Here is a 26,602-nt window from a genome sequence, read left to right on the forward strand (position 1 = left end):
AACACGAATGACTATTGAAAGATACAGTACAACTTACCAAAATGTATATTCCTCATACATAATACCGATCAATCAGTGTTTTTCAACAGCGGAAAGGGTCAATAAAACAGCTGGAGAACAATTATGTCACATAAAATTTACCTCAGGAAAGCCGTTTAATGACCATAATATATGTTAGGCTATAGCACGTTAGTTGGCTAGAAAAAAAGAGCTATAGAGAGTATTTTGCTAAATATGTGTACTATATTACATATTTAGTATATTTTTGACTTATATTATTAAAGTTGTTATTATAATAAAAACGCATTATGTTTAATTTGAGTTATTTTTAACCTTAAATAATACTACCAGCTGATAGGGCTGTATGTATGTTTACAGCATTATGTGAGTTTTTTTTTTCTTGAGAAAAATTAACCCTATCTTGTGTACCTAATATTTATCCAAATGAGTCAATATTGAATCAAATCACAAGAATTGAATTGAAATCGTGAAATTTGTCAAGCAATAATAAAAAACAGTAGCTTACCAGAAATTGTACCATGTAAACATTGTAACATGTTTCTGTTTAGTTACTAAATGTTTTGACAATCACAATACACTTATTGTGATGCAAGATTTTTCAGGTGTTATCTGAAACCTTATTCTCTGTTGGGTTCCATCGTGACTATTAGTTTGTGTAGTGCTACACTTTGTGTGTTCTCTGCTTTCCATCTTCATTTTGGAGTAAAGAAATGTATGCAGGGTTTAAAGGGAAAGTTGTTTTTTTCTCCTCTCCAACCTTTACTTCCCCGTAGATTAGCTTTACCTGGCTATCCATCATTCAGTCTGTAATTTTTTTTCGTTATCTTTTAAAAATCGGATGGGGGGGCCCCCATACATACTTTCGCCTTGGGCCCCCAATTTGCTAAATCCGCCACTGAGTAAAGTATAAGGTATTTCTAGTAGAAAACGACAAAAATGCAGAGAATTAAAAATGCAAACTGATTGAGACCACAAAAATACTGATTATACGTTTTATTTTTGCAGTGTGCTGTTTTTTAATACATATGCATCAGATTTCATGACGTCTTCTCGCTTTTTTCAGCGTCTCAAACCATATGCATTGAGTTAAGATGCTGTCAAGTAAAAAATAATAATAATAATTTGTTATAATGGGTCTCAAATCTGCGTACTGCTCGATTACATCAGATGTGAGCTATCGATCGTTGCTGTCCCAAAATGTACCACTCAATCACAATTTTAATAAACGTTAGGGGTGCAACGATACCCTCATGTCACGATTCGATACATATCACGATACTGAACTCACGATACGATATTATTGCGATACTCCAAGACACATGATTAAAGGTTAACAAAAAATGTACTGTTTGTTAAAATCCTTAATTTGATATTACATTGTGGGTGTAAATGAATAGGCTTGGACTTGGTGCTGAAACCCAATGCACAGGACAATAGTGAGACCAGAATAAAAAATATTGATGATTCTGAAACTGAAAATACAGAATTATTTTAGATGAATATGCTTGCACTCTTTCACAGACTAGATATATTTAAAATAAATGTAGTGTTTACTGGTAACATAAGACATTTGGCATTACCAGGACCCACGAATATTCCCCCATTGCATTATTATACATTATATTTAGTAGTTTTATGTAGTACTGAGACTAAAACTCGAAACTTGAAATTTTTCTCACACAGTAATTTTTATTTTGAGTGAAATATTGTCACCATCCACGATACATATTGTCGCATTTTTGTATTGCGATATATTGTGACACGATATATTGTTACACCCCTATAAAACGTGTAAAATAAATAAATGCCACCATCACGTCACTATAGTACCAAGAAGTGCTAGTTTAGTTTCATTGATATACTAATATAGTTTGTGTTGTTTCAAATTCGATTTTATTTTTAGACTTACTTTAAAGTTGAACTTTAATATGGTATATCATTTGTAGCAGGATTCGGTGGCACTAAAGGCCTGTTTTAGCTGGTTGTCGTCTGGTGTTTTGCGCGGGTGGGTGGATGGATGGATGATGCGGTTGCCCTAGGAGGAAGCTGTCATAATTGAAACGTGGCCTAATCAGACTCATTACCATTTTGGGCAATTTGCACCACCAAAGATGCTTATTAGGTAACTGTGTTTAATAAAGCGCTCTTTAGAAAGCTAACAGTAATGAGCTCTTTAAAGTCAGCTCGGAGTGTGATTATGCCAGTGGAAGTGTTTAGCCTGCCGCGCACAGACTGCTACATTTAGTCTTGCGCAATGTCATAATTAAGCCATGCAACCTGCTTTCACAATGGATGCGGCCTGTAAAACCCGGGAAAATATTTATAATTACTGATCATTACAGCCCAGGGATTTTTATCTGCGGATGTAAACACAATTATGAGAGCCTCTTGCTTTCATGTGCCTCGAACAGAGGACTCCATATGACAAGCGTGCAAATAGTGTGGACACACATTAATTACATTTATAAATAAAAACAAGCTCGTGTTTTTGTTTCAACGCTCCACAGATCTCTCTCGCACGCTCGCCTTTTCTCTTTCCCCTCTTTTAGTGTGAGCATGGGATGTGCTGCTAATTCAATCGCTACTAGAAATGATTATAGCAATTCATCTTACATCTCAACTTAAAAGGTAATTTGAAAATCCATGTCGTCCTCGTTCAAATGCCGGCAGAGACTAGAGGTCATCGTTTAGCCCCTAATTTACTCAAGAAATGTAGTCGAGGCCCTGTAACTGCGGCGGAGCGTCCCGTCTTCCTGACCGCACGTGTGCCATGACGGAGGACGGCGGGTTTTCTCTTATCTCGGTTTTTATTTTTATTGTTTCCAATTTGGCTGGACGATATAAAGTTTATGCAGCCTAAACAAAGTTAGGCAGTGTTGAGAGTAGTACAAATTGTGTTAGAGTTACATTTTTATTAATCAAACTACCTATAGATAGAACGATAAGTTAGAAAGATAGATAGACAGAGCTATAGATGGGACAATAGATAGATAGAACGATAGACGGGTGGATGTATAGACAGGCGGAACGACAGAAAGAGACAGACTGATAGATAGAATGATAGATATAGTCTGAACTAGGGCTGAACGATATATCGTTATCGTATCTATATCGAGATATGAACTTTCAAGATATTACTATCGAAAAAAGCAACGATATCGACGATATAGATTTCCCCTCTTCGCGCTCGCCCTGCATACAACTCTGGCTGTCACAACAAACATCAGTTTTACGAGTGCCCTTGAATGCACCGCTAAAGCCAGCGCGCGCACACTACCAGGGACGTGGGAACTATATTGTGAGAGGGGGGGGCGGCGTTTCCATGGTGACGCGTCATTGCTTGTCACGTGACACACCGCAGCAGCAACAGCGCTGAATGAATGATGATCTTCCTTTATGTCATTTTTCCTTTTTTATTCAGAATATTCACAAATGTGTTAGCTATGGCATGAAATATCTGATATTCCGATTGTCAAATACATGCAAGTGGAAGTATATTGTTGTTTAAACACCTTTATAACGGTCGCGTTAGTTGAGCTGTATGCGCGATGGGCGCCGCCGTGTTAGTTTGTGCCGCAGACGCAGTTCAGAGAATCGGATCTGTTGGATTTACAACCTCTATGTTTACAACACGTGAATTCATCCACTTCTCCCGAAATACTTAAAAGTAAGTGGCTGGTGAACTGGGAATAGAATAGAGTAAACATTGAAGTTACTTACACAATGTGTATCTGATATGAATAAAACGTGTCGAATTATAATGGAAAGGATTATTATTACCTCTTCCATAGACATCAGTGTGTATTTTACAAACTCTAATGTATTGTTTTTTTAGTACTTACGTAGTCATATCGTATTGTATCGATATCGAGATATCTGGCATGAAAATCGAGATATGAAATTTTGTCCATATCGTTCAGCCCTAGTCTGAACGACAGAAGGAACTATATAGATGGGACAATAGATAGATAGATAGATAGATAGATAGATAGAGAGCAAGGGATAGATGGGACAATAAATAGACAGAACGATGGACAGAATGATGGATAGATAGATAACTAGATAGATGGGACAATAGATAGTTAGATAGAACGATAGATAGAATGATAGAACGATAGATAGAATGATAGAACGATAGATAGATAGATAGAACGATAGATAGATAGATAGATAGATAGATAGATAGATAGATAGATAGATAGATGGGACAATAAATAGACAGAACGATGGACAGAATGATGGATAGATAGATAACTAGATAGATGGGACAATAGATAGTTAGATAGAACGATAGATAGAACGATAGAACGATAGATAGATGCTGTAGATATATAGATAGATAGATAGATAGATAGATAGATAGATAGATAGATAGATAGATGGGACAATAAATAGACAGAACGATGGACAGAATGATGGATAGATAGATAACTAGATAGATGGGACAATAGATAGTTAGATAGAACGATAGATAGATAGATAGAATGACAGACAACTATAGATAGATGGGACAATAGATAGTTAGAATGATAGAACGATAGATAGATAGAACGATAGATAGAACGATAGATAGATAGAAAGAACTACAGTGTATAAATAGAAAGACACACAGATAGATCAGCCAGTCCTACTTTATACACACTCTCTCTCTCTCTCTCTCTCTCTCTCTCTCTCTCTCTCAATTAGTTAATGACCAACAACATCAAATGAAGTAACACACCTGCAGAGTCACACTGTCTTCTGGGCGCTATAATTTAATCAAGCCGTCTAAACACAATTAATCAATTAATTACTCTTAAATACATGTCAGAGACTGAAGTCCATCATTCAGTGATTCGGTTAATTGTGGGAGTAAGAGCAGAAACATGACAGGGAAATAACGGTCGATGACAAACCCATGAGATGAAGATGAAGATGAAGACGAGGAAGCTACGAGCACATCTCACAAGTCTTTGTATTCGTGTCGATTCCAAGCAAATTTAAAAAGCATTTATACAATTCTCACTTGATAACTCTAAAAATGTCAAGTGGCATAGCAATCAAGTAAAAAGTAATACACATATTTTCCTTAGACCTTCAATACACATGACAATTATTTCCAAAAATATGTTTCAAGGTAATTTTTTATTTTTCTCCCACAAATCTGACGTTTTCTTGAGTAATTGAAAAAATGAAAACATGAACTTTGCATAAACTAAATAACTGTTTTCTGGTTGTCTTATCACATGACATACATTTTTGGTTTTACCATATATAATAGAAACATTTATTTATTTATTACAATATCCGCACAGTTGCACCTCCTAAACATTTTAAGTTTCAGTCCAAATTAAATTGAATGTATTAAATAACAGAAAACATGTATCCGTGTCTTTGATGCATTTTGATGCATAAACATTTTTGATGTACACATTGATAGATTCACATCACATGTCCTGACCATGCACGCCTGGCTCACACACAACTAGTGTGAGTTATCGCTGAAAGCATTTCTCCTCAATCAAGCGGTTTTAGAGAGGACACTGTCACGCTGAGCCTATGCTGGGACTGAAGAGCTAAAGCACAAAACTCTTTTTCTTTCGGCAATGCAGACGAATTTTCATTCCCACTGACACTCAGACCTTCAGGCTTTTTCCAGCATGTCTGTTTACATTTTCAGACTGACCTCTCATCTGCAGATCTGTGTATCTAAACTCCTATAGCTGAAAACAGCCACAGAACGACAGGTTTATGAGAACGACGTCCGTGTGATCATTGACCATTCAAGTGACGAGAACATTTTAAGATTGAACATTGACATCCGATAAACATTAAAACCTCTGACGGGTGTCATTACTATACCATAAGTATCGCTAAACAAAACAGGTTGTCCAAACACTCTGCCATTGGTCGACCAAACAGAAAGTCCCGCCCCCCGAATCACGCTATTGGTCTGAATGAGTGTTGCCAATGCTCAAATAAACAACTGAAACACTCAATTTAATTAACATAATTATTTATGCAAGAAAAATAGAACTTAAAAACAAATTGGTTAGGTAAAACAAAAGCGGACATGGCTAATATATGAATATGTGCATGTGATATATATCATTTCCTTACTTGTAAATGAATAAAAAGTATCAAATCATCATATTAGAATGATTTCTGAAGGGTCATGTGACACTGAAGACTGGAGTAATGATGCTGAAAATTCAGCTTTGATCACAGGAATAAATTATATTTTAAAGTATATTAAAAAAGAAAACCATTATTTTAAATTGTAATAATATTTAACAATATTGCTGTTTTTTCCGCCCGTATATTTTTAATCAAATAAATGCAGGCTTGATGAGCATTAGAGACCTTTTTCAAAAACATTAAAAATAGTAATGTTGTATATATATATATATATATATATATATATATATATATATATATATATATATATATATATATATATATATATATATACACACACACACACACACACCTTTATTTAACCAGACAAGTCACTTGCATTTGTTTCATTACACTTATTATTATTTATTAAAATATAATATATCCTATATATAATATAATGTATACACAAATTCAATTTAAATGATGGCAAGTGAGATTCAAAATAATATTACTTTAATACAGAAATTGTTTAACGCTTAAAGTGGACATGACTATTGGGGAATATGTGAATGTGTGTGGTATAAAATTATGAATAATAAAACAATTTATACATAAATAATACATTGTCATCACACACATATTTACATGTACTCGCACACACAAAATACATTTTAGATGATGGCAAATAAGATTTAAAAACAGAAATTGTGGTAACACTACAAAAAGTTTCATTAGTTGGCATTACTTAACTACTTTAGTGAACTAATGATAAACAATACTTTGTTAATTTCGTTAATAATCAATATGTTAATTTCAACATGTACTAATACATTATTAAAACAAAAGTTGTATTTGTTAATATTAGTTAATGCACTGAGAACTAACAGCTGGATTTTATTGTAATATTAAGATGACAATAGGCTGTAAGATTAATAAATACAGTAACAAAGGCATTTCTCATTGTTAGTTTGTCTTAATACATTAACTAATGCTAATAAATGAAACCTTATTGTAAAGTGTTTCTGAAAACGTTTAGGCAACACTTGTGTTAATCTGCCAAATGAACAACTATTGACCGATGCGATAACCTAAAAATGGCCAAATATCACATTTAACCTCGTCAAAAAGAGTCTGTCACAAAAGAACAGTTGGTGCGGTTGACCACACTAACACACCAACAACCTGAAGTGGTCAATCCGTCAATATGTTTGCGAGTCTTGCATATGCGCGGCAGCGAAGCGAAGCTGTACTGAAGAAACTGGAGGCGGATAATGTGATAATTTCTGTCTAATGTACCATCTGCTATTGTATCAATGTCACCGTTAGCATGAAGCAGCTTTACTTTCCGTCTGTAGCCCGATGCTCTCGAAGGCTTTCAGTGTGGACTGCCAACAGCCCTTCACACACACCGAACAACACGGCCTGACGCTCGTTTCCCATACGCACAAGCAAGATGACTGCTGGGAAACAAAAGGCCCAAATATGAGCATACCTGCCGAGAAGTGTACACTGTGTACTTATCTTTAATGTGGTCGGGCCTGTCAGTCAAGCAGTCAATTTCTAGCGACAAGGCCACTCTTTGTAAATCAGCGTAATATTCACGATTCAATTCTGAGGGAAGACGAAGCGCAGACGGCGTGGACTGTGACAGAGCTGTAATCATTTCAATCTGGTAAACACCGATTATGCCTCTCAAAGCGTCTGGCTGTTCAACTGATACAGTAGTCTCGCCTCTTCTCTTGCACGCTCTGTGAAACCAGACACGCGGCCTGAGTTTCAGCGCAGGTGTCGCACGCAATTTCAATCAAATCCTGCAAGCTCCACGATCATGATGCGGGAAATATCTACTGCAATATATATATATATAGGTGAGAATTAGTAAATGAATCCACAAAGATAAAGTCAAATCAATCATTTTATCTTTCAAGGGCTCCAGACTGCGACTAAAAACTAAGGCTGAATGCTTCATTTCTATGCAAATCTTCAAACGCTGCAATGTATTCTCAAAAATCATCATCAAAAAAATAAATAAAAAAAAGTCTAATTTTACAGGGAAAACAGTGCTTCTAAAATGAAAAATAAAATAAATTATCAAATGAATAAAATTAAATATATTTTTAAAAAATTAAATCAGATAAAATATACAAAATGTGTATAATTTTTTTTTATCAAATATAGCATATATATATATATATATATATATATATATATATATATATATATATATATATATATATATATATATATATATATATATATATATATATATAAATAAATATATATAGCACATAATAGAGGCTTGCAGAGACAGCAAACTAATGTCTGGCCTTGATAGCTGTCATCTTAAAAACTCTAGATAAAAAAAAAAGTTTATTTGATTTAAATAAATAAAAGATGGTTAAACAGAAAAGGCAAATTACAATTCATACAAAAAAAAAAGATTTGCTGAATGGTCCAGGTCAGATCAACAGTCTTGAGAAGAGCGTCATGCCCTTGCTCACCACAAAGCTGTTTATTGTAACTTAAGAAAAACTATTTAAATGGCTTTAGAAAACCGTTTCTTTTTCATTATTATGAAACATTTGAAAGTGCTGGATGAGTTTAGCACTTCACAACGTAACACAACGGCGTTAAAAAGAAGGGAGAAATGAGAAAGGTTAATACTTTGACATTTTGGAGTGGTGGAATCATTGTGATAGAATCAAGTTCAATTGAAAATATTTCAATAAAAATGGCATAAAAACCTTGTATGACAACATAACTGATTAATCAGGAATTCTTTAATTTAATTCAGAAATGCAAATGTATATAAAATATAAAATAAATAATAAAATATAGAAACAGAACATAAAAATAAAAAACTATATAAAATCAAAAAGATCAAAATAAAGTAAAAGCATTCATTCCCAGAGTCTGCAGTCTCAAATGACTAGAAGACCAAAACACAAGAGTTGCATTTGAAAAAAAAAAAAAATAAAGTACAAATTGAGAAAAGCAAAACTATATGGAGATACAAACGTTCAAATATGGACATTCTGTACACTTCTGTAATGTGACGTACTGAAACAGGATATTCAATGAGACTAAGGAAAAAACTAAGGTTGGACTTGATTTTATCCATAAGGAATTGATTGAAAACTGGAAGCATTTACACTACAAATTCACAAACATGCATGTGATCTGATCAGCTAATAGGGTTGCAAAATTCTGGGAATTTTCAAAGATGGAAACTTTCCATGGGAATTAATGGGAATTTAAGGGAATTAACAGGAATTTATGGGAATAAACAGGAATAAACTGGGAATTTTCAAAGTTGAAGGTTGGATCTTCATAGGGAACTTACATATAGTTGAGGAAAGTATATTTTAACATAATCTTGACTAAAACAAACAGATGCCATTCAAATACACTTGAATATCCATGACATTCCTCAATCACACTGCTTACTGCATGGCTATTGAGACCACACCCCCTACTGGCACTGTGCATGTCTCCATCACATGTACAGAAGCCCAAAGCACAAGACTATTGAAGGCACACATTTGAGCCTGTGGACTAAACAAAGTGAAGTAAGTTTTGATGATATTATGATATAAAATATATTTATTAAATGTTTAAATTGCAAATATCACATACAAATGTATTCATCTAGTAGATAGCAAGCTGATAAGTTAGATGCTAAATAAGATAGCATAACTTTATTTACCACATAAGTAGGGCTGGGCGGTATGACGGTATATATCGTTACCGCGGAAGAAATTGTCAACCGTAACAGATTTTTTTCCGTGTATACCGCGACATGTAAATAAGTAGGCGTGGTTAACTCACGTGCAGCGTGCGTGAGACTGAGACACTGATATTTGTCAAAGAAACATGAAGAAAGACCAAGAGGATCCACAAAAGGAATTACGTTTTCAAAATTAATGTGATATTTTCAGGGGGGGAGGTGCAGAAGTCAACTAGAGCAGTGCAGCACACTGAAAGTTTAGAGAGGTCATGCTCGCAACGGGGCTTACCTGACAACAAGTTCATATATCAATATTCTAACGAATAGAAATAACCTTAAATAATGTATCTATCCGTCTCTTATGTGTACAGTTACTTTCAGAGTGGACGCACAAGCGGTTGCCGTGGTAATGAATATTTCCAAAATTCCCCAGCTTAACTTCCCATGGAAATTTACCGGAAACTTTCTGGAAATTTACCGGAAATTTTCCGCCCCTTTGCAACCCTATCAGCTAAAGACCAAAAAAAGAAGGAAAACCTGACACCCCCCCACAGATTTATAGATGATTGGCGCATGTTGCGTTCTCAAATGCAAATTACGAGCGACTCAAAGTGACACACAGCATTTGCAGAGAAGCAATTACTGTGAATCGAAACTGAAAATGAACACAGTGCTGTGCTTTACTCTGAAACATGCAGAGCGTCAGATGAAACATTCATGTAATTACATCAAAACCATTGTGATTTGATGATCCACACTAAGCCATATTACATTCTCACAACCATGTATTGTCAAAATTCATAAAAAAAAAAAAAAAAGGTACCAGGCAACAGGCGAGTAACGCCGTTTCAATGCCGATTTTTACTCGCATTTGGTGCTTTGAACCTGGGCTAACACGCAGATGCCGTCGCAATCCGTGCATCATGAAATACATTTATTTGAAAACTAGGGCTGCACAATATATCGAAATTATTGAAATATCGCAAATATATATCGCAGTATGCATATCGCAACAGCTTGCAATAACTGGGGTCATGAACAAAAGACAAAGAGAAAATCACTCACAATTCATGTAGTGAAAACTAAGCAGTTTTATTTTTACATTTGATTATTCAGTTTCTGTTGTTTAATAATCCTAATGTAGGATAACCTGAAACCCTGAACCACTGATGCTAATATAACACTTCTTATGCTACAGTAAAACACTGCTGCAAAAAGAATGTGAAACATGCATGTAGGTTATATAATTTGAAAGATATTTTAAAGATAATTTAAGTTTATTTTACACACTTTAAGCATTATCGTATCACATATCGAATATCGCATTATTTAATGAGTTATTGCATATCGCAATTTTCTTCAATATCGTGCAGCCCTATTGAAAACGTAACATTTTCCAGTTTATTTTGTAATTGTATCCAATGCTATTCAGGTCGGAAAATATGGAAATCCGTATAAATACAGGAAAAAAATTTAAAAAATAAAATAAAATAGATCACATCCCTGACAAAGCTAAAAAGCGTCCACTTCTGGCCAGTCGTCTGCAGCTGTAGTGCATGATATACTCATTTTCAGCTCGGTTGCCTGTTCTTACGGCGACATTAAGGCCAACAGAATCGTCTCATTTGCTTCGGTCTCATCCATCAGTCTAACTACAGTGAGCTAATTATTTAGCCCATAACCCAGACATGATGCACATTACATCGGCTGGAAGATAAATCATTACACATGCTACGCTTTCTGATATTAAGTGGTTTGTAAGTACAGTGGATGCATCATATTTCAAGAGCAGACAATATACACAGACGTGACGGCAGCTAGAGTAATGACCACCCATTATCTTATATTGCTTGCAATAATAATTTTCAAGAGACTCGTTTCGTGAAGGGTGGTCCGTCAGATGTTTAGGACAAAGACTTTCCTACGTAATCCTAAAATCGCTTTTTAAAGGTCGTTAAATGAAGACACGGATAAAACCCTTGGGGGAGGTTATTTTTACATCTAAAACGCCAGTGATCACTGAACGTCATATGCGTTTTATAAATATATCATCTTTTATACACTGCCACGATAATGTTATTAAAACACTGCTCTATCTGTAGCAGGAATAGACAAGAGAAATAAAAATAAAAAGAGAAAAGGACGATTCAAAATATGTCACATATTCATGGCAATAGTGGAAAACATGCACTGATTATTTTAAAACAAACTAAGATATTTACAAAAAAAGATGTGTATGCATCTTTTTTTACATTAATCAAATGATCAATTACATAAACAAAAGGATGAAAAAAAAAAAAAAAAATGTTTTGCTTTAATAAATATACATGTGCAGTTCTGACTGTTCCAAGACCATGATATCCAATAGCATTGATTTGGCCATGGCTATATTAACTAAACTATGAGCGACATACTAGCAGAGACAGCAAACTAATGTCTGGCCTTGATAGCTGTCATCTTAAACACTAGATAATCAGATCAATTGAAAATAAAAAGTAAAATAATAATAAAAAATAAAATGAATAAAAGATGGTTAAACAGAAAAGGCAAATCTAGTTACAATTCATACCAAAGTGAAAACTTGCAAAAAAAAAAAAAAAAAAAAAATTCCACAAAAAAAAAAAAAGATTTGCTGAATGGTCCAGGTCAGATCAACAGTCTTGAGAAGAGCGTCATGCCCTTGCTCACCACAAAGCTGTTTATTGTAACTTAAGAAAAACTATTTAAATGGCTTTAGAAAAACGTTTCTTTTTCAGTATTATGAAACATTTGAAAGTGCTGGATGAGTTTAGCACTTCACAACGTAACACAACGGCGTTAAAAAGAATGGAAAAATGAGAAACGTTAATACTTGGACATTTTGGAGTGGTGGAATCATTGTGATAGAATCAAATTCAATTGAAAATATTTCAATAAAAATGGCATAAAAACCTTGTATGACAACATAACTGATTAATCAGGAATTCTTTTATTTAGTTCAGAAATGCAAATGTAATCCAGATGTTTTAAATGTTGATTTATCCTTCATAAATCTCTAAAGCATTAAAACAATCCACTTTAGCATTGCCTGATTAACAGGTAAATTAAATGTCAAAAATAAAATCAACAACTAACTCATTTACTTGTCAATTGTGTTTTATTATTTGCACATTATTCGTGTCCCCAATGTCATTCCAAACCTGCATTCAAGGAACACAAAAGAAGAAATGAAGGCAGTGATGGTTAATAATGACCACATCTGAAAAGCTCCAAAAATAAAAAAGGCATCATAAAGGTAGACCACGTAAGGTTTTTTGTTTTTGTTTTGTTTTTTTGCAACAATGCCATAGAAGAACCATTTTTTGGTTCCCCAAAGAACCTTTGAGTGAACCGTTCTTAAAATAACCATTTTTTGTAGGAATGCACCAATAAGAAAATTGTGGTCGATAACGATAACTCTTTATATTTGAAAGCCGATAACCGATATATTGGCCGATAAATCTAAATCCGAATTTGTATTTTATAATTACAAAAACAAGTCTCACCATTTAAAGCCATGTCCCAAGCACACAATTATAGTGTTATCATAATTGTATAGTATGTAGCCTTTATGACACTTGCGGTGGACATGTTGCACTTAACTGTATCTTCCTTTTTGAAGTAATTTAAATTAAATTTCATGCAATTTAAAACCATTATGACGACCAGTGATCATCTGAAGTGTCTCAACTGAAGGAAACAATCCATTATTTATTGGCTTTAATATATCGGCCAAACTTTCATGTCAGGCCGATAACGGCAACATTAAACATTGCCGATACCGATATGGTGGCCGATATATCGTGCATCCCTAATTTTGTGTGTGTTTGTTAGTGTGAAAAACATTTGAATAATTTAAAGAATCTTTTTTGCTCTATAAAGAACCTTCTGTGGAATGGAAAGATTCAATGGATTTTAAAGGTTCTTCACGGAACCAATGACGCAAATAAATAATCGTTATTTTTAAGAATGTATGGTCAAATAAAAACGACATTTCAATTTTGGTGCACTATTCCTTAAAATAATGTTTCATTCACTTTTTGATGAATTAAACTAAAGGGTGCTCCGATCAGGATTTTTGTGGATCACTAGAAGCGGATACTGATTCACATGTGACTTATTTCCCAACTGTCTATGTTCACTTAAGACTATAGGCATAAGACAGTATCAAATTTTCATGTTGCAATAATAGCTAAAGCTTTTATCACAGTATACGGTATTATCACGATACTGAAATAAGTTACAACAAAAAGCGTTGTCATACTATAACAGGTTGAATAACTTTATTGCTTATAACAAAAAGAACTCTGAACATATAAATACAATAAAGCAATACACAAAAAATGTATAAAGTATTCTTAAAATGCATTCTGAATAAGTCGTAATAAACAATTATTCATGGTATTTTGAAGTGCCCCCGATAACAATATCATTTATGTTCATTATCGTAAAATAGCGATTACCGTATACCGGCACTTAGGACATAACCAACAGCATTTAAGCGAATCCTCAACAAGCCAGGCATTTTGACAGATTTCTGTGTGTATTTGACCGTTCAGGCATGAACCTGAAGTTCAAAGTTCACTCCGTCTGCACTTGGGGAACAGTATCTCTTTTGCGACCCAATTCAGTTTAATAACTCTTTTTATTAATCGAGCACATCCTGCAGTTTAGCAACAGTAGACTATTTTGTGACAATCCCTGATCTAGCTGATTTGGACGTGAAGTTTGGGATTTTATGGAGGAACGAAAGCGTACTGATGTGAAGGAAAGAAAAGCAGTAAAACCGTTTCTTGCTCTCATTGCTGTAGAGTTGTAATGTTTCCAATCTCTGCCAAGATGCTGCAAATTTATTGTTCTTTTCAGACACCTGGTGGAACCGCTAAAAGCAATTTTAGCTGCGCATAGTTTTGCGTCACCTGATTGGCTCTTCTGATCTGCCGTCATAGAGACCACCGATCAAACTATATAAAGCTATTGTCGGCCGGTAACAATCTGCGCCCGATCAATCAGAGCACTCTTACTATAAAAGATATTTAAAAAGCTTCGTAAGAGCAACCGCTCTTGGTTTTTCAGGCCAAACCCTGAAAAGATTTTGTACATTGTAAAAAATATTAAGATTAAAAAAAAGGAGAGAGATTTTTAACTACATTACTGTGAAGTGAAATTCTATTCAGCATTTCCAGCAAGTTTGTATAGGTCCAGAGAGTAGGTGTGTGCATTAGTTCTGAGCGCTACGTTAGAGTTTGACAGCCATGAATAACCTCTGTAGAAAACACCTCTGCTGAGCCACTGACGCATTACAGAAATCAGACACATTATGCAGATTACCATTGCATTACGCCACTCATCCTTCAACACCACACTACAGAAGAGCTGGACTCATCTAGTCCAAAACTTCCTTCCATCAGACTGTTTAACTTAACAAATGTAACTCAAATACTTGGTTAGAGTTATGCATTTAGCAGAAAAGTAGAAATAGTAAAATATAAAATTGTGCACACTACTCAAGTTTGCATCATCACAAAAATATTTTAATGAGAAGAAGCCTAAGTAAAAAAGTGTTACATTTAAACGTGACACGCAAACAATAGAATATGGACAACAAACAATTGACACTTCAATGGTTATACTTTGAAACTGTTGTAGAGGATGAAAGGCTAATAAATGCATGTGTGCATTTCAAGTTCAGCGTTTCTTGTACTTTGTAATATAATGCAATAATGGTTTTATTTAACATCTGAAAAGCATCAAGCATTGCTTCTGTAAATAAATATTTTTTTCATTATAATAACTGGCAGAATTACTTGGACAAACACAAAGCAATGTTTAAATGCAAATGGAAAACTACATGAAAGCTACATGACTAATTCAATTAGTTAAACTTCTAAATAGTTTAGCTGGAGCATTGAGAATCTCCAACTTTTACTAGTTTATATCGAAATTAAAAGAAATGAAACGAGGCAGTTTGTACTGGATCATGCCTAAAATTGAAAACCCATTTTTGCTGTAGTTCATTTTCCACTGGGAACTTCTCGGAAAGACTTACTTTCAAAGCTTCTTTAGCTGAACAATCAACACCAACGTAGACAACTATATACACTCATTACAAAAATGCCATTCACCCTTACTAAGATCCATTAGTATTGACCGATCAACTGAGGACAGTAATCAGACGATTTTCTGCATGCTCGGACTGGACCGGTGGCACAGACGCATCCTCGCTCTCTTCTCTGCGACGGCGAAAGTGACACACACCCGTCACCTCTCACTCACTCATCTCATTCGCTACGATTAAATAGTGCTTATATTAGGGGTGGAACGGTACACAGAAGTCACGGTTCGGTTCATACCTCGGTTCAGACATCACGGTTCGGTACAATGGAGGGAAAAGCAGAACAAAAATGCAGAAAGCTTGTGCATGTCTCAGGCTGTACCACCAAAAGAAAATAAATTACTTAATAATTACTTTTTTAAATAAGTTTTATTAATAAAGTAAAGGCATAGAACCAGTTTATTTGTAATGCACTGACAATATAATTAGTTTATTAATTAAATTAATAAAAAGACAAAAAGACCTTGAGATATGTTTGGTAATTGTACCTAAATGAGTTGAAAATTAATTTGCTACATTTCAGATTAATATATTTGTTTCCCTTAAAATTTTAATTAACAGTAACTTAAACACTTTGCAGTTTGAATGATGTCCTGTATAAACAAAATGACAGAGTATGTTTTTATGTTTCCACTGTTCGATCGCGCCCGCGCCTCACACTCACACACACACACAAATATAAGTAAACACTTTGCAACTTTTTGATCGCGCCTGCACGCCTCTCTCTCTCTCACTCTCTCTCACTCTCTCTCACTCTCTCTCACTCTCTCTCACTCTCTCTCACTCTCTCTCACTCTCTCTCACTCTCTCTCTCTCACTCTCTCTCACTCTCTCACACACACACACACAACATATTCCAGCATTGCAATCTTTACATCGCAGCCTGCTTCAGAGCTAAAGCGGGGCTATAGGTGTCCCTAAAGAACCCGCGTATCTAACAGTAGTTCCGCATTACATTAATTAATTTGCACGCAAGTTTTATTTATTTTTATACCGTGTATTCTCTGTTTAAATTTATGCACAGAACCGTGACGCCCGTACCGTTTCGGTTCAATACGAATACATGTACCGTTCCACCCCTAGCTTATATTGCGCATAATTTTACTGCCGGTAATTCCCACAAGTTTCACGCTCACACCAAAAGCGCGCACAACTGATTTATGTAAGTGGCGAGCACATAAAGCCGCCTCTCAAACAGCGCGTGTAACAGTATATTGGATCCGTGCTTTAACTCTTAAAGTGACAGCAGTCTAATATTCCTGATGCTGTCGTCATGTTAATCAAAGAAAATCACTCTTTGCTCTGACTGAATAACTTTGTAACTTTAATTGTAAGCATTAATCTGTATTTTATTTTTTACAATGAAGACTATATCCAGTGTTATTTTGCATTTGATCACTTTCATTTCTAAAGTATTTCTTACCTGAATAGTAACCTGCTGTTAGACCCACCTGAAAAACTTAAAGCCGTATTTATTTCATATCCCTTTTTATTCAATTGCATTTATTTGTGCTGTTGTTTGCGATTTGTTTATTCATTCTTATTTTATTACTGACTTTTTACTTCTTTTGAATGAAAATAAAATGTTGCATTGAAGAAATGTAAGGCAAGGCAAGTTTATTTATATAGCACATTTCATACACTATGGCAATTCAAAGTGCTTTACATAAAGGAATTAATATAATCACAAAATAAAAGCAAGGAAAATTAAAACAGTTATACAAGAAATTAAAAGAGATATGATACAGTTATAAAATGAATGATTACAAAATGATGATTATATAAAATGATTACAAGAGTAAAAAGATGATACATAGATAAACTTCTCATCTGGCAAAGCACCAGTGTCTCATATTTTTTACATCTCCCAGTTTTACTCTGAGATTTTCCCATGGTGATTACACGGTGGTGTTCTTTTGCAGTGCCTAAGAAATCTATTGGACGTCTTCGATGGATCCGATTTTCCCCTAAAATCGGACAGGAGGAGCTCTAGGACTCACGGGGTAACCTCGGGTTCACTGCCCCATCAGTCCAAACCCCAAAAACCCATTTGTTGGGAAGCTTTAGGAATGGAGTCGATCCAGTCCGCATCCCACAGAACCTCAAGTTTAATTATTACACATCAAACTCACCACAGATCCAGGTCATCAGCATGTTTCATCTCTCAACACGCCACCGTTTTTTGAAATAGGGGTTATTCACCATCTCCCCTACATTTAGATAGGTGGGCAAACGCATTTTTGTCTTAGTCTGGCAGCGCCGCCGCTAGATTAGATTAGCATAATGAATGGAATCCTTTGTTGCCGGATAGCATGTCGTGAGTAAAAGTGATAAAAAAACAAAAAAAAAAACAAACGAATTACTTCTTGTGGCCTGCTAGTGGAGCGGCTAAGAGATATAATCGTTCAGTTTATGATACAAGTGTGAAAATTGGCATGAGCAGTCTCCATGGGTCACTTGACAAGAAAATTGTCCGAGCCACTTGAAATTTCAAGATTTTTCATTTTTCAAGATGGCCGACACCTTAGTGGAGCAGTTAAGTGATATAGTGGTTTATTTGGTGATACAAGCATGAAAATTGGCATGAGCAGTCTCTGATGGTCACTAGACAATAAGCCACCCACAGCTACTTGAAATTTCAAGATGGCGGCCATTTTTCAAGATGGCCACCACCTTAGTGGAGCAATTAGGCTCATGGCAATTTTCATGCTTGTATCACCAACTAAATGATTTCTTAAGCCTAATTGCTCCACTAAGGTGGTGGCCATCTTGAAATTTCAAGTAGCTGTAGGTGGCTTATTGTCAAGTGACCCACAGAGACTGCTCATGCCAATTTTCATGCTTGTATCACCAAATAAACCACTATATCACTTAACTGCTCCACTAAGGTGTCGGCCATCTTGAAAAATGGCCGCCATCTTGAAATTTCAAGTGGCTCGGACAATTTTCTTGTCAAGTGAACCGTGGAGACTGCTCATGCCAATTTTCACGCTTGTATCATAAACTGAACGATTCTGCCAAACATAAGCACTTAGCCGCTCCACTATGCGTATTCACAACGAGTACAAATAGCAATGCAGATTAAGACTAGGCGATTTCCTAGGCAGATATTGACTTGGGACTATATTGAGGTGAAGCACAGACGAAGCACTGCTACCTGGGCGCAGAGATATCACGCAACACCTGAAATCCGCTATCTCTGCGCCCAAGATATCTGATATCTCTGCGCCCAAGTAGCAGTGCTTCGTCTGTGCTTCACCCCAATATAGTCCCAAGTCAATAATTTGTCTCTTACCCAATTCTCAGTGCCATTTGAGTTCAGTTTAGAATCAAAAGGAGGAATGCAGAGCAATCAGTCGGACATACAGTGGATACAGTTATAAAAAGAATTAAAAGGGTAATATGATTATACATACATAAACTTCTCATCTGGCAGAGCGCCGGTGTATCATATTTTGCACAGCTGCTTGTTTTACTGTGAGATTTTCCCATGTGGATTGTACCGTGTCTTCGACGCGCCCAAAAAAATCTATTGGATGTCTCTAATAGACCAGATTTTTCCCTAAAATCGGGCAGGAGGAGCTCTAGGACTGACTCACGAGGTAACCTCAGGTTAACCCCATCAGTCCAAATCCCAAAAACACAAAGTAGATTTTTGTTTGTATATGCTGTCAATCATAGTTCTTAGAAAGAAAATCATAATCAGCAGTTCACACAAGAAAAATCGCAATCAGGCCAAAAAAAAATTTAAATTGCACATCTCTAGTATTGACTATTTAAATGTTGCAACCTTAGTGTTCACTAGTGAGTACACTTTAAATAAGCAATCGTAAATCATTTACAAACAAAGATTAGAGGAGTATGTTTTACAAGAAAATACTGTTTAAGTTTCTCTCCTTAACCTTCCGTTTCTTTGAAACTGATTTCTCTTGCACATTGCTTGTAAATTACAAAGAAAAAGCCTACACCATTCTTTTTGTCCAGTGCATTAGCACTGCGTGTTTGTAAGTCTTGCTAGCCGAACCCGTCGTGGCTAGCCAGGCGTTTCGGTAAGCCACCTCAAATTTTGTCCTCAGATCAGAGCAGTCAGATTGTGTTCGGCTGGTGAACCTGGAAGTAAGCTGGCCCTGACTCAAACTCTCCCAGCAGTCCATGCGTTGAATAATGCATCCCGCGTGTCACAAGAGACACTCTGCAGCAATTTCTAAGCCAGATTTAAATGTTCACACTCAATTGAGTCCAGCTATGATACATAGACTCGCTTCGACACACACACTCATCATCATCTACGTCCCACCTGAACACGGTTTTATGATACTCTCACTAGGGATGAATATAGATCAGAAACAAACACAGATGTAAGACAAGTTAAACAAAAACCAAAGGCTTGAAACACCCGAGGGCTGTTTTTCACGGGATGTTTGCATTTGGGCTATGATTACTGATGTCTGCAGCCAACAAAAAGGCCATGTGCTGGACTAAAATTACATTTACAATTACGGTCTTCGCAAATGCTTTCTTGCCAAAGATTACAAAGCTTACAAGACTTGAGACAATAAAACTAAACGCACACGCCACACACAATTTAACACCTCTTTGACTAGTGAAAACCAAACGCTGGCACCTTAACAATGCTTTAGAAGAAACAATGCTTTCTTCTGCCTGACAGAAGAAAAATGACTCGTGTGCGGAATAATAAAATGGTTTGCCTATTTTTTAACTGCACGTATCATTGCATTTCTCTACAGCAAACACTATTGCTGCATGATTAATCCAAATAAAAATGAAATCGCGATATGGCTTAGTGCAATTTTTCAGCTCCAAGATTGTGGCTTTGACATAATTTGTTGTTCAAATCATCTTTCCGTACTTGTAATGAGATAAAACAGAGATAAAATAACTGTTATCAATAAAAGAGAAGCTTTAAGCTTCCTGTGGGTTTCAGTCAAAATAAAAGTTTGATGGTTTAACGTGTGGAAATGATATAAAACAGCCATAAATATTAGTATTGCAACTTTAAGCATTTAAGAATAATAATTTTATATTTATTATTAAATATAACAATAGTTAGTTACAATTATATATTTTTTTTAATATTTACATTTACATTTAGTCATAAAGCAGACGCTTTTGTCCAAAGTGACTTACAAATTAGGACTAAATTAAGCGAGTCATCGTGAACAGGCAAGAAACAACGCAATAAGTGCTCAAAATACGAAGTTCAGGCATTGTTCAGAGTAGCATAAGCCCGATAAGCGAGGATTTAAAGGAAAAGGAAATACATTTTTTTTTCGTCTAATAGAGTCTAAAGGAGTCTAATATAAAAATGTTATTATATAGCCATATCGATATATAATCACAAAATTGTGACCAAATTGTGCAGCCCTACAAACAAGCACAGCAATACTTTATTCTATTTTAAAATTGCAAATCACAATTTTTATCAGAAAAATCACAATTCGACTTCCCCCCCCTAAATCTGCAGCCCTAGCAAACACAATGTCTTTCCTCAAGTACTAATCAAAATTCATTCTACGCATGTTCTTCTCTTCTTTGGCTTGCTTTCTAATCTAGGTGTCTAATAAACCTGGCGTTGTATATAACGAATATTGTTGGCTCTTTGACGAATTGCCTTGGCTCCTCTTTTGTGAGTCACTTTGGATAAAATCGCCTGCTTAATGCATAAATGTAAAAGTAAAATGTATAACATTTCAGGCAGCGTTTAAGCCTTGCAAGTCATACAGAAGTGCTATTTATCTTGAATAAAAACCAACACACATGTACCATTAATCAAAAATCTGAGCTGAACAATTAGCTCACACTAGGTAAAACATTCAAATGGTTCAGTAAACATGAACAGCAAACAGATCCAAGAGAGAAAAAACCCTCAGGCGAGGTGTTAAGTGAGCAAGTGAAACAATCCACAACACATCTCTGGCGAAATTCATCACGGCATGCTTAAAACGTACTCGCGCGTCATCATTCAAATGCAAATTTAAATGCTCCAACCTTTCCACATAATCACAGATGATTTTATAGCTGATGAGTTGTGCGCTGTTGACGGCGCATATGCGAGGACTAATAGCCCATGATGGCGTTCTGCCTGACTAGCGCTTCGCTGTGAAAAGAGACAACTGTTTCACATTTGGCATTTTCTTATGCAAAGCAATAATTCACGGGGTCCTGCGCATACGTGGGGCGTCACTATTCTGTCCAAGCGATGCTCATTAAGACACGCCACCCGAGGTCAAAAGAGCTGAGCCCATCACTTTACTCTAAAGAACACTAACCACCACACGAGCAGCGGGCCGGAGATGTTTCACCGCAATGGAGAGATTTCAGCTGCAAAACAGTGAAAACTTCCAGAACTCACAGAGAGAAATCATCTATAAGCTATGGCTGGGTGGTATGACAATGTATTCTGTAGCGAGGTCAAAATACAGGACAAGATTTTGCTATGCCATTTATAAACACAGTAGATATGTGACCTTGGACCACAAAACCAGTCACATGGGTCAATTTTTTTCAATTGAGATTTATATATCATATGAAAGCTGAATAAATAGGCTTTCCATTGATGTATATATGACAATATTTAGCCGAGATACAACTATTTGAAAATCTGGAATCTGAGGGTGCAAAATAATCGAAACATTGAGAAAATCGCCTTTAAAGTTGTCCATTTATGTTGGCGATTGTGCTGCATTCACTCACAAAAATAAATGTTTTATATATTTACAGTAGGAAATTTACTAAATATCTTCATGGAACATGATCTTTACTTAATATCCTAATGATTTTTAGTATAAAAGAAAAATCGATCATTTTGACCCATACAGTGTATTGTTGGCTATTGTCACAGATATACCCCCATGCGACTTGTGACTGGTTTTGTGATCCAGGGTCACATATAGTAGCATGGCTATTGCGGCAGGACTGCTTTGCGTTATTTACAGTACGTGTGAAAGTGATGGGAAACAACAGAGCTGAGAGTTACACAACAACTCAAGATGAGACAGAACTTAAGGTCAGGTTTAGCCGTTTACAACTGCAGTGAAGAAATGATGCTGAAAAAAAACAACATTATTTTTTAAAAATATTTGTATATTTTTTTTGTTCAAATGGCATTTTAACAAAATTATCATTATGTCATACAACGTATTCAAATTAATTACTTTAAACTTCTTTTTTTAAATAATACATTTAAAATAATAAACATTTTAGTTTTATAATTGCAACACTTTTTGGCAGCATTCAGCACAAATGAACTGTTTACAAGGCCAAACAATCTGAAGGCAATGCAAAAGGACGGCAGATTAATACAGTAACACCAATGCTTGTCATTTTCTTCTTAAGAGAGAATAAAAAAAAAAGATGTTCTTAAATAGGAATGCAATGAAATTTTGGCCGCTGAAAATTATTGGCTGAAAATGGCATTTTTGGTTTTTGTCTGAAAGAGAAACACAACCCCAGCCCTCAGTGTTTAGCGCTAAGGTTTCAGTCTCGCTCAAGCCGTTCTCACTGTCTTAAAGGAATAGTTCACCCAAAAAATTGAATTATCCTATAATTTACTCACCCTCAAGCCATCCTAGGTATATGACTTTCTTCTTTCAGCCAAACACAATCAGTTATATTAAATAATATCCTGGTTCTTCCCAGATTTGTAATGGCGTTGAAGAGTGTCTGAGTTTCTAAAGCTCTAAAAAGCACATCCATCCATCATAAAAGTAATCCATACGACATATTTATAACTTTATAAACTATAATCACTGGCTCCTGGCAACAGCCGTACACGAGAGTCGAGTGGCGGAAGAGTGACCTCTGACCTGACGTATGACGTAGCTCCTCTTCTCTTATATTGAAATCCTCTGACATTTAAAAAAAACACATCTTGTTTTAGACTTCTAATTCATACGCAGCGTTTTGTTCTGCGATTCCTTGTTCGTCAGTTCTCACCTAAGCTTACGCTACGCCAACATCATGCGTCAGGTCAGAGGTCACCCTTCCTCCAGAACTCGACTCTCTCGTGAGCACACGTACAGCCGTTGCCGGAAGCCAGTGATTATAGTTTATGGAGTTTTGAATATGAATATTAATTCGCTTCAGAAGCCATTTATCAAAGCAACACCAAAGATTCTTTTGTACCTTAAAATAATGTTTCCAAAATCGTTTCAGTGGTTCATCAACTCGGTGAAAGAAAGGCACTTCTGCATTCGCTTTGCGGCCCTATATGGGCTATAACCGCACTATGCAAGTTTGCCAGATCGGGTAGCGGATCTGTAGTTCGAATGAGACATAAGAAACTACAAATTTGACTTGCTTTAAGGCAAGCGTTACATATAAATGGAAGATACCTAGCAGCCAGGTAGCTTTTGAATTGTCATCATGACGGAGTCTGCAAATAAAAGGAAGGGTATGATGTCGGAGGAGGCGAAGAAAATAAAACGGGAGCATGATAGAGAAAGAGCTCGAACTAGAGTGAACATTGGATTAAAACGGTGTCAGCTGTCTCTGCAACCTCCAATAAAAATAAAAGATTTTCACAGACAATGCAAATGGCTATTACATGCTAAACTGTTAGGCAATACGTTTTTATTTTTCATCCTTGTGTAAACCTATCTTGCTATTGCTAGGACGTTTCAAATTTACCGTTTCACAATCTAAAAAGAAATAGCAAGCAATGCCATTATTTAGTTTTTCTTAGTTTCTGATGTCGCAATACATCATATTTGAATAAAATCATGAAACATACTTTACCTGGTCTATGGACATCATTATTTCCAAAGCTGGTGCTGGATAAACAAATAGCATGCGTGCGACGGTAGGCTAAATTATTTTCGACAGCGTTAATAGACAATTCCACTTCCAACCTGTAGGGGGACCGCAGAAGAGAGGTGCTTTGGTGTTGCTTTAAAGGGATAGTTCACTTTGAAATTAAATTTTGGTATGTTTTAGCTTACCTCAAGGGCATCCAAGATGTAGGTGTCTTTGTTTCCGCTGTAGTTTCAATTTTGATATTTTTAGGTCAAACCGTTCTTGTCTGTCAGTCATATAATGCAGGTCTATGGTCACTGTCTCAAAGAGCATGCACAGAGAAGTCCAAATTAAACAATTCCCCATCGTAAGTACACATTGATGGCCTAAGACACGAAACGAGCGGTTTGTGTGAGAAAACGAACAGTATTTATATCGTTTTTACCTCTACAACCACGTTCAAGTGATCTGAGGGCGCGCGCGCTTCCTGGTGTGTAACATGTGCGCGCGTTCTGGCTTAGTCTGCGCAAGCGCCGGAAAGTGTACAAGAGGTAAAAACGATATAAATACTGTTCGTTTTCTCACACGTTTCGTGTCTTAGGCCATCAATGTGTACTTACGATGGGAAATTGTTTTAATTTGGACTCTGTGCATGCTCTTTGAGACAGTGACCATATACCTGCATTACAGGACTGACAGACAAGAACGGTTTGACCTAAAAATATCAAAATTGAAACTACTGCGGAAACAAAGACACCTACATCTTGGATGCCCTTGAGGTAAGCTAAAACATACCAAAATTTAATTTCAAAGTGAACTATCCCTTTAACCCACTGGAGTCATATGGTTTACTCTCATGATGGATGGACACGCTTTATGGAGTTTCAAAACCTCAGACACTATTCAAAAAGTCATAAGCACAGGATGACTTGAGGGTTGAGCAAATTATGGGATAATGAACTATTCCTTTAACGTCTTCATTAAAGGATAATTCCGGTATTTTGACTTTGAGTCTCTTTTCTGGTTCGTTTTGGATGAACTAGAGTGGTGGACACATAAATTTTGACGATGGTGGTGTTCGTTGATGTTCCAAAACAAGTAGCGTAGCGAAAATACAGTTTCTGTCGTGTTTTATTTGGCATTTTGTAAAATCCCATTGATTTCTGTTGGAGGACTCATTGCTCGTTGATATTAGTGCGCTTCAGACTCAAATATCGAGCGGACGTTTATAAGCGGTTGTGAGGTATCTGGAAAAAATAGTTCCACTATAGCAAATAACACGGATTGAAATCATACATTGCGCCGATATATTTGTTTTTAATCATCAACGAACACCACTAACCACTCGGTGAGTTGCAGAGTTTTGAAAACGAATGTTAAGGGTTGTTTTAAGGACATGTTTGTGCATGCCGGTATGCCAAAGGCGTTTCTAAACGAGTCAAAAAGTCGAGACAGGACCCATCGTCAAAATTTCTGTGTCCACCACTCTAGTTCATCCAAAACAAACCAGAAAAGACACTCAAAGTGCTAAATACCAGAATTATCCTTTAAGTTTTGTTTGCAATCTATGGAGAAAACGCAATAACAACGTAACAGGCCTGTGTTTCCTCCTGAAAGCGGCACAAGAAAACGCTGGCGTGTTCATTTAGTTCTGCAGCATAGTGATGCAGTAGTGAAGATCGAAATCAGATAGACTGACTTAGAGGTTTGGATCAGTTGTCCCACTCCAGAGATTACTTACTCACTTCAAAGACGAGGTTGCCAAGACTGCGACCTTGCTACATGAAGCCTCATTGACCAAAATCCACTTCCTCCTCGACACACACTTCCTCAGAACTCGTCGTAATCTCCATGAGGATGTTCACACA

At 36.0% G+C, this 26,602-nt stretch overlaps 1 protein-coding gene across 4 annotated transcripts in view; it reads right to left on the reverse strand.

Annotated features, from left to right (window-relative positions):
- Positions 1-26,602, reverse strand: part of fign (fidgetin) — a 75,540-nt gene that overhangs the window by 15,314 nt on the left and 33,624 nt on the right. The window contains exon 1 of one of the 4 annotated variants that reach the window (XM_079881980.1): positions 26,476-26,541. The exons of the other annotated variants lie outside the window; for them this stretch is intronic. The gene's annotated coding sequence lies outside the window, so the exon portion shown is untranslated. Of the gene's footprint in view, positions 1-26,475; positions 26,542-26,602 lie in introns of those variants that run through there. 4 annotated transcript variants of the gene reach the window in all.

This window comes from Squalius cephalus (assembly GCF_949319135.1).
Source record: "Squalius cephalus genome assembly, chromosome: 9".
In the NCBI taxonomy this organism is placed as follows: domain Eukaryota; kingdom Metazoa; phylum Chordata; class Actinopteri; order Cypriniformes; family Leuciscidae; genus Squalius; species Squalius cephalus.